The sequence below is a fragment of the Dermacentor albipictus genome, chromosome 6, assembly GCF_038994185.2.
Source record: "Dermacentor albipictus isolate Rhodes 1998 colony chromosome 6, USDA_Dalb.pri_finalv2, whole genome shotgun sequence".
Taxonomy (NCBI): Eukaryota; Metazoa; Arthropoda; class Arachnida; order Ixodida; family Ixodidae; genus Dermacentor; species Dermacentor albipictus.
The window spans coordinates 39,012,389-39,025,358 of NC_091826.1; the positions used below are offsets into that span (position 1 = coordinate 39,012,389).

Here is a 12,970-nt window from a genome sequence, read left to right on the forward strand (position 1 = left end):
CGTTAGAGCTGAGTAAATATGGCAGGTCCTCCATGGAGCCACTCTTCAGCCCATCAAGGAGTGCCTTGCACTCATCCACAAATTTTGGGCATTTATAAATTATTGTTAAGGATGACTTTTGCCAGCACAATCCTCGTTTTACAGCAGGAACTCGTCTTACCAGCGTAGATACAGCATTAGTGGCTCAAGTACGCTGATTCATGACCTACTACAGCGCAAAACAATGTGTGAGTGAGTAAAGACTTGATTTGAAAACAAGGTATTGATGGATGACCTTGTTGTTAGGCAGCCACGAGCCCCTGGGCCTGGGCGGCTTCTTCAGCTCTTTTGATGACCTTGGCCTGCAGGTCAGGGTCGGAGCTGAGCAACACGGCCTCCCCACTGTTCAGTATTACTTATATCGAGATTTGTGTGATTTTCTGCTGGGCACGACCACATAATATGGAACAGACCCGCTTTTTTTCTTACAATGGTTACATGTATTAAGGTTACATGTATTCACGTTAACATGTTACATGTATTACATTACATGTTACATGTATTCGTTGTGGCCGGGTAGTAGTAGTGATAGCAGTAGTGGTCCGGGTAGTAGTAGCTACGTGGTTGGGGTAGGTGTTTGTCTGAAGTTGTCTCCAAGCTTCTTGTCACTTGTTCAGTGATTTGTGTGCTGGCGGGTACACTGCCCTGGCTGACCTGTAGTGCCGAGTTATTTCCTGGTAACTGACCATGCAATCCCTCTCTGATCCTAGTGCGAGCCGTCCGGGTGCTCAGTTGACGAGTCCTCGAGCAGCGGTGTGGGCGACATCGTTGCAGGGTAGGGAGGAGTGTGCTGGTGCCCAAATGATCTGGATTAGTCGTGGGTGTTGGTTGGTGTCTAGTATGTGTTTTACGGGAGCCGAGACCTGACCTTTCGGAAAATTGCGTACTGCTGCTCTGGAATTGCTAATAATGTAATGACAATGTGTAGAGGCTATTGCCAGAGCGATAGCCGCCTCTTCCGCTGTTTCAGAGCTTCTAGTGCGGATTAAACCACCAGCGCGTATTTGACCTGAGGAGTCCACCACTGCAAGGGTCATACAGTTGCATTCTATGTATTCTGCTGTGTCGACATAGACTACGTCATTGAAGGCGTGGAATTTCTGATGTAGGGCTTTGGACCGCTCGGCCCTCCTTTCCTTGAAGAATTCGGGGTGCATGTTTTTAGGGAGTGGATTAATTTTGAGATGGCGCCTCTGATCGCGAAGAATTCTGCTTTAATGTGTGAAAAAGAGACACACTAAAAGTAACGACACAGATGCTATCTGCTGCATAATCAATAAGAAAAATTAGAATAATATGAGCGAACTGAATTTATTTTTGGAAAGGTAATTTCTCTTATGTAAACGAAAGCTTGTGGCATGCATGCCCATAAGTTCAACAAAAGCTTGCATGGTCAGGTGGCATGTTACAAAAAGTAAATAATTAAGGTCACTGCCCACGTAAAATTTGATATTTTGGCATGCATACTGGTTCCTTGTTCACAACGCAGCCAACACAACATTGTATATGTAGCACGTAACATAGTGAGCGGATAAACTTCACCCACTACATCACATGCTACGGTCTAGTGTTGCCACGTGTATGCTCAAATCGGCACCAATGGTACAGGTGACACCCAACACTATCAGCAGGATGCATGCATGGTACGAAGCCCTGAATTTGTCTGTGCCCCGCAATGTCACATGCTACACATATGAACCAATCACTGAATTGTGCTCACTGCATTCTAAGAAGAATTGGGTTCGAAAGTGTAAATGTTTTTGACTAGTGACCCTAATTCCTCATTCTTTTGTAACACACACGCTCTATGACACTTTGCCGCTTAGAAGGGCAGGCTGCATCCAACAAGACATCTACTATACGCTTTTCACTGTGCTGCTGCATAAGTGCGATAAATCATGACTCAGTACGAATGTTACTATTTGCTGCTGAACCAGCACACTGAAGTGCATTTTCCTAGAACTGGGAGACTGAGGCATTGTGGCTGCACGTGAGCCTTTTGCAATAGCTTCTATAAAAGGAAACGAAACTCTTGGTCTGACGTGATAAGTTTATTATCTACACCATACTGTGGCCCCGCCAGCAGCAGTGGATGGCAACAGCTGTGGATGCCCTGCAAATAAAGAATCGAGTTACTGTAAAAAGGAGGCTGTGAGAAAGACTGACAAACTAATGTAAAAGCTTATTATAACAAATTTGTATATGGCACGAAAATAACTCCGTTGCATGATAATCGTTCAGTACACACTTGTTACGTGCTCATATTGGGAAGAAACATTTTAGTTTTACTTTGCTATATTGAGGTTAAGTGTAATGACTAAACAATCTAGTAAAACTCCAGTTAAACTTTGACTAAAGAAAGTCGTAAATAAGTATTTTGTCAAATCTAGGAATTTCTTAAAATTAAAAGCACTTAGTAAACTAGCTTGTGTAAATAACACCATTTTGCAAAAGATGTAACTGTTGCATTTATATGCACTTATCGTAGACGGAAAGCCCGCTGAATGCATCTTGTGTTGCTTCATGGGAATGGCAGACTAACAGGTAAATGGCATTCATTACCTGAACTCAAATATAGAATATCCCACAATGTTCCTACATTTATAAATAAACATTGTTAAACTGAGCAAGGTGTACAGTTGACTTCGTTGCTTCGAGGTTATCAACACGTTGAATGAATATGTGTTGGGAAATCTAGAGCACTTCTTTAAATAAAAGATTAATATAGTCGTACTTCATTAAATCAATGCATACTCAAGGCAGTGATGACTAGATTACAAAGGGCAAAGGGATAAATAAAAACTGTGCATCACTGTAAGTCAAAGTACACATAGTACACCGGTGTGTACGATTGCTTGATGCCCCATTTGGTCTATAAGTAGGGCGCTTTGTTTTAGGGATTGTTTCTTTTTTTTAAAATGGGGCTTAAAATCCTGTACCACATTTAAAAATTCAGTGCCTTTCCACTCTGTGAAAAAGGATGACCAACAAAGCTGTGAATGTGGGCCGCTTACTGGCAAACTGCACCTCCGCCGCAGGTCGGCCCGGTATTGCACAATATTTGGGATCGGCCAACGTATGGGTAGTGCTTAACGCCTGCTTCACCTCCAGCGTGAGTCGGCCCAGCATTGCACTCTCTTCGGGAATGGTCCACGTTTGGAGAGTACTTAATGCCTGCTTCAACTTCGCCGCGGGTCAGCCTGCTATTTCACTATCTTCGGGATCGGCCGACGTATGAAAAATAGTTGGTCTACGTCCACGGAGACTAGATCTGCCAGAACCTAGCTATAAACAGCTTTGCTATAAAAGAGATACTGGGGAAAATAGGGATTTTTTTGGCTGGTGCAGCCAGGGTTTTCCTGGTAACTTTCACTAGCGATTAGCACTGGCAATGTTCCCCTTTTCGACACATTTTATTTAAACAAGCGAAATAACAGGATGATATATGTACTTGCAAAGAGTTGCTCGTAAGTCATGCAACAAACTTATTTTATAGAAATGTTTGTTGGCAATCACTGTTAGCACTTTTTAAACAAACTGCTTAAACAAAAGAAAAAGGCACGCTTGGCGATCTCTTGCTTAATAATGTTCTCTGCACTTTTTTCTTTAACAAAGGAAAAAAAAGCAAAAGTAATAGTGCACGCGAGCATGCTCTGTATGAAGTGTGATGCTTACAATTACAAGGTATTCTTTAGATACATTATTTGCATTTTCATCATTTCTGTGTCCATCCTGTACCTGCCAGAGTTTTGAACACACATTACAGTCAGGAAAACATCCTCTTAACAACTATCGTTCACAATACACAGCAACGTAGACACTGTGTTTGCTAGGTTGATGTAACGGGGAAGTAGCATCTTGTCAATAGGTCAGCACATGAGTGCCCTTCTTGGGGCTTCATTCTAGTAAATATCCTTTAAACTCATCCTTTAGAATATGTGCTTTGGGGTGAATGCCAGGGAGAAATTGGGTTTAGCCGAATTTTCATAAACCTTATTCAGGATGCTAAACTTGGAAATTATTGGGTATGTGGGGATGCTTGACTCTCAAGCACCCCCTGATGTTTTCCTCGCATGGTTCTTGCATCTCCTGGAATCTGGATTCTCCCCATAGCTAAGTGCCAGCAGTGGTCGTGTAGTTGCAACATATTACAAGAGACGGTGCGAGTGCTGCACTGCTAATGCCACCTAATGGCGGGATTAGATGGCCGCGAGAGGGAGTGAGCTCTTGATCTTTGGCTCGGGGTTGGCAAGCAGCGCAGACATTACACACGTGTATCGATCCATGCTTCTGTGAGTGTCTCGCAAGGCCTAGGAGCAGGACATCGGAATGGACGAACACGATCGTTCGAACGGCCATGCACTGGTACCAGCATGAGGCGAACATATCCATTCGCAGTGAGTCGGACTTCCTAGATTTATTGCGCACCCATTGGCATGGTCTGTGCATAGCAATTTGGCTAGCAGGCATTAGTGTACGAAAGGCGCAATAAATGCTCTTGCGATTGTTTGCACTACTGTGTTGTCGTTCCTCTGTCCCTAGAGCATGTCTGAGACCCTACCGGTTTTAACCAAAAATGAAAAGCTAGAAATTCTGAAGTTTCATATGCCACAACCACAATCTTGATTATTAAGTATGCCTGAGGGGAGGGAGAGCTCCGGATTCATTTTTACCAGATGCGGTTCTTTCATGTGCACCAAATGCACAGTACACAGGCGTTCTTGCGCTGCACCTCTATCGGAATGTGGCTGCCATGGCCGGGATTGAATCCGCAACCTCGAGTTTAGCAATGCAGCACCACAGCTACTGGGCTACAGCGGAAAGTTCAAGGCTACCCATGGGAGGTTTACCCGAAAACGAAGGACCCTATAGTATTCCTAATCCCCGAAGCTGCTCTCGGAGAGGCCGATGCTCCAAGTCATGCCCAATGTACTTATTTCTACCATTCCTTGTTGCCCATCCCTCATGTAAAGTCCCCGATATAAGTTCATGGACGATTACGGTATTCCCTAATGTAAAAGTTGAGTGCAGCTGTGTACATGTTTTTATTTCGCGATATATTGGCTGACACAGACAATCTCTCTTGTGGCACACTGCAACGGAGCGAAGTGTCGCACAACTGCTTCAATAATCAGGTGATTGCGAGGCAGCACGTCGGTGACATGTGGGTGCGATTCTCAGCAGCTGCCGCAATCAGACTTCTGCTCATGCAGCACTTTGTTTCCATGAAGACGACGCATGCTACCCTGGCGCCATCTCGTCGCTATCGTTGACGCAAAAAAAGCCTTTCATTTTCCGCCTACTGGTTCCACTGCGCACTACTCCTCCATTTTCCTCTTCATGCTCCCTTCGCTATTGCTGTCTTTCATCCGCGCTTCCCGTTCACTCTCATCCTTTTGCTGTGCTTGTTCGCTCGGTTACAAGGACGCCGAGGGACAACGACGACGCTTGTCGCAGGATTGGGGGCGCCTAAGAGCTGCACTTTAAATATAAAGTGTTCTGTATTCTTCGAGGAGCCCTCTACAGAACCACAGGATGTCATTGCACTTTATTCTCAATCGGCCTGAGATTATAACTTGCAGGTTTTAAAGGTCAACTGCAAGTAGATTCACCTGGGTGATGCTTAGCATATACTATTGCATATACTATCAATGTAATCTTGGCAAAGCCGCGAAGCTTTTAACTGTCTAATTTTCCTATTAACAGCCTTTAAATAGCGCCTAAGCAGACGATGTGTGCAGCTGGCAGTGAGTGGTAGTGATGTGGATATGGCGAAAGTCCCAGAACCGTACACAACTGCTGATCTCTCAGTGGCACTTACGTGCCGAGGCGTCCCGCATGCTCAACATTTGGAGGTTGATGGGTGCTTCTCTCAGCATGTTTTCTTGTTGCACACAATTTGCACTGTTGCAAGAATGCCGATGTGTTGCATGGCAATTGGGTGCTCAAACACGCACTCGAATATGAGCGATGACTGTGCAGTACAAGCAGAGGCAGGCCGAACACATCTTTCCTGTCCCAGCCTTCAGGGTGAAAGCATGCACCGCAGCAGACAAGTGCGACGCGGACCAACCAACGTGCACAAAGCATGTAAACTGCACTTAATGAAGCTGCACAGGCTGCATTTCGCAAGCACAGACTTACCCATGCAAGATCTGTTTGCCAAACGCTTTCTTGGGATGACTATAAGTACTACTATAAGCCGCAATAGTGCACCAAAAGTGAAAGTAAGTTGCATTAATAGGCGATATTCTTAAGCGCCCACTTCCAGTAGCGCATCATCTTCGAGACATTCCGCATGTTTCTGCATCGGATGCGTCAAAATAGACTAACAAAAACTTTTTTGAAACAGTGCCAGAAGCACTGTCAGCAGGAGCCATATGCTGCATTTGTCATGAAGGAGAATGTGATGCAGTGAGGATGATGTAGGTATGGCGGCAAGCCGTGCAGGAATGTGATGCCGCTGGAGTGAAACGGCTGAAACTTTACCACGGCTGGAGTCCGGCCTGCCTGGCCGTGACTTTACACACACTTTGCACCGGGCCCACAGCCGAGCTAGAGAGTAGACCCCTCCAGCCCGGCCGTGCCGACCCTCGGTTACATCTCATCCATTACAACATATGGCAGTAGTCTAACCAGTCGACTCCTACGGTAGCTAACGTTAAAGCAGGTTAAAGGCATGGACGCAGTCCGGTGTTTCCAGTGTTTCCGGTGATGTTCGATACGTCCCGCTGGAGACGCTAAAATCGCTAAAATTTTATCCTCTGTATGGTTCAGTGCGTTAAACATAGCCTGCAGCAGCATGGTGATCAATTATTGCGACAGCGCAAGTGCACGGCTAGTAAGCACTTTGCTGTTTGTCAAAGGCGCAAACTCCACACGCTAGCTTCAGTGAACCTGAACTGTATATATATAGGCCAGCCTACTACTGGTCAGCCAATCTAGCATGTGATGCACTCTGCTCCAGTGGATCCGGCATAAGATAGGACATGTTCTATTCCAGCACCAGCCACGCTAGACTGTAGAGTGCCCAATTTTGGCCAATGTAGTGTAACTGTTCCACATGTGGGTCGTGTCCGCATTACACGGGACAATATTGTTGTCTTTAGCTTGGTAATCCCAAAGTGCTCTTCATCTTCGAGCGGAGACATAACTAGCTGAGGCTCTGCTTGTTGAAAGTAGACAACCAGATACAGAAAACCAACTTGACTGTGAGAATACTTCGCATTAAAACAATGCGAGCACGCAACAGCATGGGCACAATACACAGAGCAGCTAGCAGAGTACTAACTTTGCGGCTAGCAGACGTGCAGGAACTGTTTGCCAATACACGAGAATGGTATACAAGCAAGGGAAGCAGATGGCTTGGGCACTGGTTTTCTACTGTTTAAATCATACAACACTACTGGTTACTGGTAACGGCGGCGTTTTATTTCAATTTCGGCACGTAAGACATCAATTTTTGTGACGGTTTTGTGAAGCACCCACTCGCACTTCAAGCGTAAAAATTTCCACAGAGGCTACTGTGTGCCTAAATTATCTGAAACAGGACTTCTTATGTAGTCCAGAATTTCACTGCAGTTGGCCTTTAACGCCCTAAAGCAACACTGGGATTATGAGAGACACAGTAGTAAAGAGCTACAGATTAACTTGGTCCACCTGTCGACTCTCGTAATGAGCCCACTGCGAAACAAAAACACGCTCACGTGCCAAGAAGCTTGCCTTCTCTTGCTTAGTCAGCTGGTTAGCATAGTGTGTATCATGGCACATCACTACTTCTTAACGGACTGCTGTGTTATCGCTTCAGGATATCGGCACAACAGATCCAAAGAAAGTGTATGATGGAAAGCACACAGGTTGTACATTGCTAGAGCAGCAATACCTCCTCTATTTTTTGTACAGTGCGTCACATGTTAGCATCACCAGCTTGACCCGTAGAGTGCTCTGGCTCATTTGTTGCAACTCATACCGAACTCGATAGTACATGTCCGCGAAACACGTAGAATATATTATCTCCCCCCTCACTTCCCTCTCCCAAGAAAGAAAAAAGGTGAGTTTACTTACTGTCAATTCCCATAGCGCGGTAGCACACCAATTTCCATCATTTTCTCGCACTCGGCTTCTGCATCATAGTTCCTAAAAGAATAAAAGCCCAAGAAAGTCGCACATAGTGAATGGCTGGAGTAATGGTATGAAAGTTGGCCACAAGAAAATCAACTAGGTGCCATATCCTGGGTCTACAACTGCGGGTGATATCACTTCCTGTGGACAAGAAGTGACAGAATGCACACTGCTTGACTTAGGTGTTGCCCGGGATGCAGTGTCATGCGAAAAGCAATAGTACCATCAAATGTGACTAAGCAGGAACACTGAAGCCACATACTGGAAAGTTCCCATTAATAGCAAAACGCTGTTGACGAACCACTACATGCCTTTTCAGTGTTAATTTTCTGAGCGGGACAGGATTTCAAACTCAGCGGCTTACTTGCCAATGCAGCTCAATCAAGTTTCTCAAGATGCAATGTACAGTAGCTCTCTTATGCGTGCTGGTTTGTGCCTTTGGTCTGGATTCTTGTGTTGACTGCTTGCTGTAAGCAGACTGAAGTACTTTTGATGCACAGATGTGGACAAAAGTAATTGGAAGACAAGAGCTGTGGCCAAACTGCATTCAAGTGCCCTTTTGTAGCCTTGGAGGAAAGCAAGAAATTGGATTACGCAAGCGCAAAGTCTGCCGCTCGTGGCCAGTTTGCACTACTCGAGCTGTTTCTATACATGTACACTGAAGAGTCATTCAGTGTTTTCAATTCCGAATGCCTCCCAATTAATTTTTTCTACATCTGTGCACAGTCACAGTGTTTAAAAGAAGTATTTGGAATAGCTGGATCTAATGAAGCCTACCTACCTGCCTTATTGGTGTTTGATAAACAACTTAAAGACATTCAACTGTTGCAGTCACAAATCAGATATTGATTTTTCACTTGACCTTTATTAGACAATTTTTCCATTGTACAGCTATAGGAGACTCATGTGGCCCCTTTTTTATTTGGAATATGCATTCTGAGTAGTAGAAGATGTGGAAGGACAGCTTTGAATGGAATCCGGAGTCTCCCACTACAGCATGTAAATCAGCATAATCAATTTGTGCTTCTGGCATGTAAATTCCCAAATTTCAATTAAAGACTCAGTGAGGCATCAACTTGTTCCTGTTAGAAAGGTTACCTTGAAGCTTCCATAGTTTAAACTCTTGCTTGGAAGCTGTATCTTCATATATTTGTTGCTTGCTGTAGCACAGCACTAGGTTCTATGTCGCATTCATCTTACATCTGCCTGACACAGGTGTAACCCTCACCCCCTCCATCTAAAAAAGAAAGCGGTTTTGGCACGTAAAACCACTTAATTTAAAAAATAAAAAGAAAGAAATAAACACAGAACAAACAGCAAGCACATCCTCACAGCTGCCAATACAGATTTTAGCATGCTTCAGGTGTTGGCAATAGTAATGAGACTGAAGTTTTTGCATTAACTACATGGCAAGTATTGCGTTACAAGGTAAGATTATAGGGGCAAATACACAACTCTCCAGCTTGGAGAATTCATATAAACATGGCAGCCAGTTACGTTCACTCATTTCCATCACATAATGACAGAGGTGAGCTGCTATATATATCAGAGTCTCTCGAGAACTGCGTTTTGGAATGTGACAGCAAAAGAGGAAAGGCAAAGTGTGGTTTAGTAGCTGGAGCCTTTGTCAATGAGCCTAAATACCCAGCGCCGGCTAGAGGACGCTTTCATTTATCCTACCACTGTTGCCGACACCAGCCAATAGGGCAGCAAAAAAAAAAATGTTAACTGACCTTCCATATGCCAAGAGTGTTAAGTGTAGTGTTATCTGAGTGCTAAGCACAGAGCTTTGTTCAGTCCAAACCCCAGGCTCGATATAATACTCATGCTGCTGAGTTCGAGTGCGACCCTTGCCTTACAATAAGCGTTCCGAAGTGTCATCGCACTGCTATTAACTGTGGAAACCTTCAGGCACAAGGTGCCCATAGCATACTCGCCAAAAACTTTGTCTTTCTGTGGCAATTACAGGAAAGTCACAGAGACAAAGTGCGTACAAGTAAGAGCGTTCCTTAAAAAAATTATCATCCGTGTTCATCTAGGCGGGGGAAAAGAAAGCAAACACAAACATCTAAACAGCAAACTAAGACAATCTACACCACTGAGTGTTAAACTAGACTTATTTTCTTGCTTTTTTTGTTTGTCCACGTTTGGGCAAATACAGAACTGTCACACGAGGAAGCTACTCTGTTTTAGCATGTGTTCCAAGAAGCAGAACAATTTCAATGCTGCCAGAACACTTGGTGCAGTGACACAGATGTAGAAGCTCCGCCCCAGCAACTTTCTCTATGTTGCCACAGAAAGTTGTACACGAGTATAGCGGTCACTGGAAGTGTGCCCCAACCAACCACTTTCACGAGTTCTCTCTCTCTCCATAATCGGTTACATATTCAGTCAAGCAGAACCACGTGGCACAAACTTCTCGCCACTGTACAGCAAAGGGTTCTCGTACTTGTAGAAGTCTGCGTAGCGCTGTCTTCGCTTGTTGACCACCAGGTAGCGCCAAGCGACACCACCGATGGCACTCAGGGTTAGGCAGATGGCTATGTGCTTCCGAAGGTAGCTCTTCAGGAGACCGTGGAACTGCGGTCGTGCCAGCTGCGACATGATGCCACACGCTAAAAAAAGGAGAGAGAAAGTGATATAAAGGCTGAAAACTGCTGTGGTTTGAACGGCTTTCCGACATCGATCACTCCCGCTCTCAAAGGATGGGGTTTCCCAACATAGGTGCCCTACAGAGATCAATATTTAAGATGCAGTGAGTGCTAGTGAGTTAAACCCGGCAATGATCAAACACGGTTCCACATAAAAAAAGAAGGAACAAGTTGTTTCCCTGTATTTCTGGCCATGAAGTGTGCATATGTGTGTGTGTGTTTGTGTGTGTGTAAAGCTACGAAATACAATTCGAGTTAGAACTTTAAAAAAAAATGTGGGGTTTTACGTGCCAAAACCACTTTCTGATTATGAGGCACGCCGTAGTGGAGGACTCCGGAAATTTCGACCACCTGGGGTTCTTTAACGTGCACCTAAATCTAAGTACACGGGTGTTTTCGCATTTCGCCCCCATCGAAATGCGGCCGCCGTGGCCGGGATTCGATCCCGCGACCTCGTGCTCAGCAGCCTAACACCATAGCCACTGAGCAACCACGGCGGGTGTTAGAACTTGATCAGTATAGCGATTAGTTATTGGTTTGTTGAACTACACACAGCTAAAGCTTCACTACAGCCTACCGAAAACGCAGCTACTGGCTTTGCATTAAGTTTCCAGCACTTTGATCTACATTTTGCTCTACATTTGATCTACATTTCGGCGTAGCGTATATAATACGTTAGGCGTTACAAGGTTAATAGCGGGTGACCACGCCATTCGTGTCGACTGGCGTGGTCAGTCGACACGAATGGCGTGGTCGAAGAAGTGAGTAACGTCGCCTGAGTAAGCCTGAGAAGTGAGTACACGAATGGCATGGTCTACGACGAAGTGAGTAACGTCGCCTTTTTCTAATGCGGCACTAGGGAATTTTTCAGCTATCGCCGGCGCAGTGCACTTATGCCAAAAAAAAAAAAGAGGGTGGGAGGGGGGGGGGGGGCACGTACGTAACCCTCAATTTAGCCAAGGCAAAATTGATCTGCGAAGCTCGTAGGGGATATACATATATATGACGGCAGTATACTAATGCATGACTGCGCTCAATGCACGGTTCTACCCCACGCTCTGCCGCGACCTGGAAACGGTTAGGCCTCAAAAACAAACAGAGTACATAGTCTCCTGCTCGTGCAAGATCACCCTCGCTGGGACTTAGGCGAGCGTTCTAACTGCTGCACTAAACGAGAATGGTCGAAACTAGCACGTTGCTGACCTTCAGAGTCACCCCCGGTAACGCACAAGGTGCTAACGTACGTAATCAGTAAAGCATAAACGGACAAGATTAGATTCTGCTGCAACAGTTCAAAGTTCGAGCAAACTATCGGGCAACGATTTAGCCGATAATTTACCTCAGACGAGGACTCTTGAAGTACGACGTGCACCGCACCGAAGACGAAACACCTCCGGCAAATGGCTTCCCAGCACCGACGCCAGCAGGACCGCACATTCGCTCACATTTTATCCTACGTCACTTGACATTTCGTGCTTTATAAACGCCTATTTAAATAATTAGTCTTATTATTTAGTTGCTATCACTTTTTTACTCTATAACTAAGCACGCACCGTTGTTTTGTGTTTGATTCTTCCTTTATTGTTCCACACTTGTGTCGGGCGTCGCAGGCGCCTTTTTTGAAAATGAAAATTTTTCGAACGTCATCGCGTTTCGTTCTTTGCGGCTTTATGAGCGACACAAATTGTAGTTTCTGTTCACAACGCGTTACAGAGTTGGTTCGGCGACCTGTTCAAATGAGTGTAACGAATGCACTGTAAATTAAGTACAATCTTTATCTTATTCTTTCTTTGATGTGCACGTAGTTCATTGCGGGACGCATCGAAGCGAGAGAGAGAGAGAAGTTTAGTGATACGAAATGCAGAGAGGCGGGCCTGAGGTACACTCCTCTAGCCAATTACTCTGCGCTGGGGACGAGGGAGAGAAATAGGAGCATGGTGGGCGACGATGACAGCAGAAGGAGGATGTGAAACACGTGCACATAACAAGCAATTAGGCCTACTTTAATGCCTTTATAGCTTTAATTAGAATTTTTTGGGTACTTCACGCACTTTCCGGGGCTACATCAATGCACGTTTGTATGTATCTACATTTGTATCTAACCGTTTTCCTCCTTCCCGGGTAGTCGATTTACGGTCGAATGGTTAGCGCATCGGCCT

At 45.0% G+C, this 12,970-nt stretch overlaps 1 long non-coding RNA gene across 1 annotated transcript; it reads right to left on the bottom strand.

Annotated features, from left to right (window-relative positions):
- Window positions 1–2,071: 2,071 nt before the first annotated feature.
- Window positions 2,072–12,272, bottom strand: LOC139060998 (uncharacterized). The gene is made up of 4 exons (XR_011515132.1): window positions 12,151–12,272; window positions 10,610–10,775; window positions 8,104–8,175; window positions 2,072–2,152 (listed from the first exon to the last, which is right to left on the bottom strand). It is a non-coding gene; the product is annotated as an uncharacterized lncRNA (long non-coding RNA).
- Window positions 12,273–12,970: the final 698 nt, after the last annotated feature.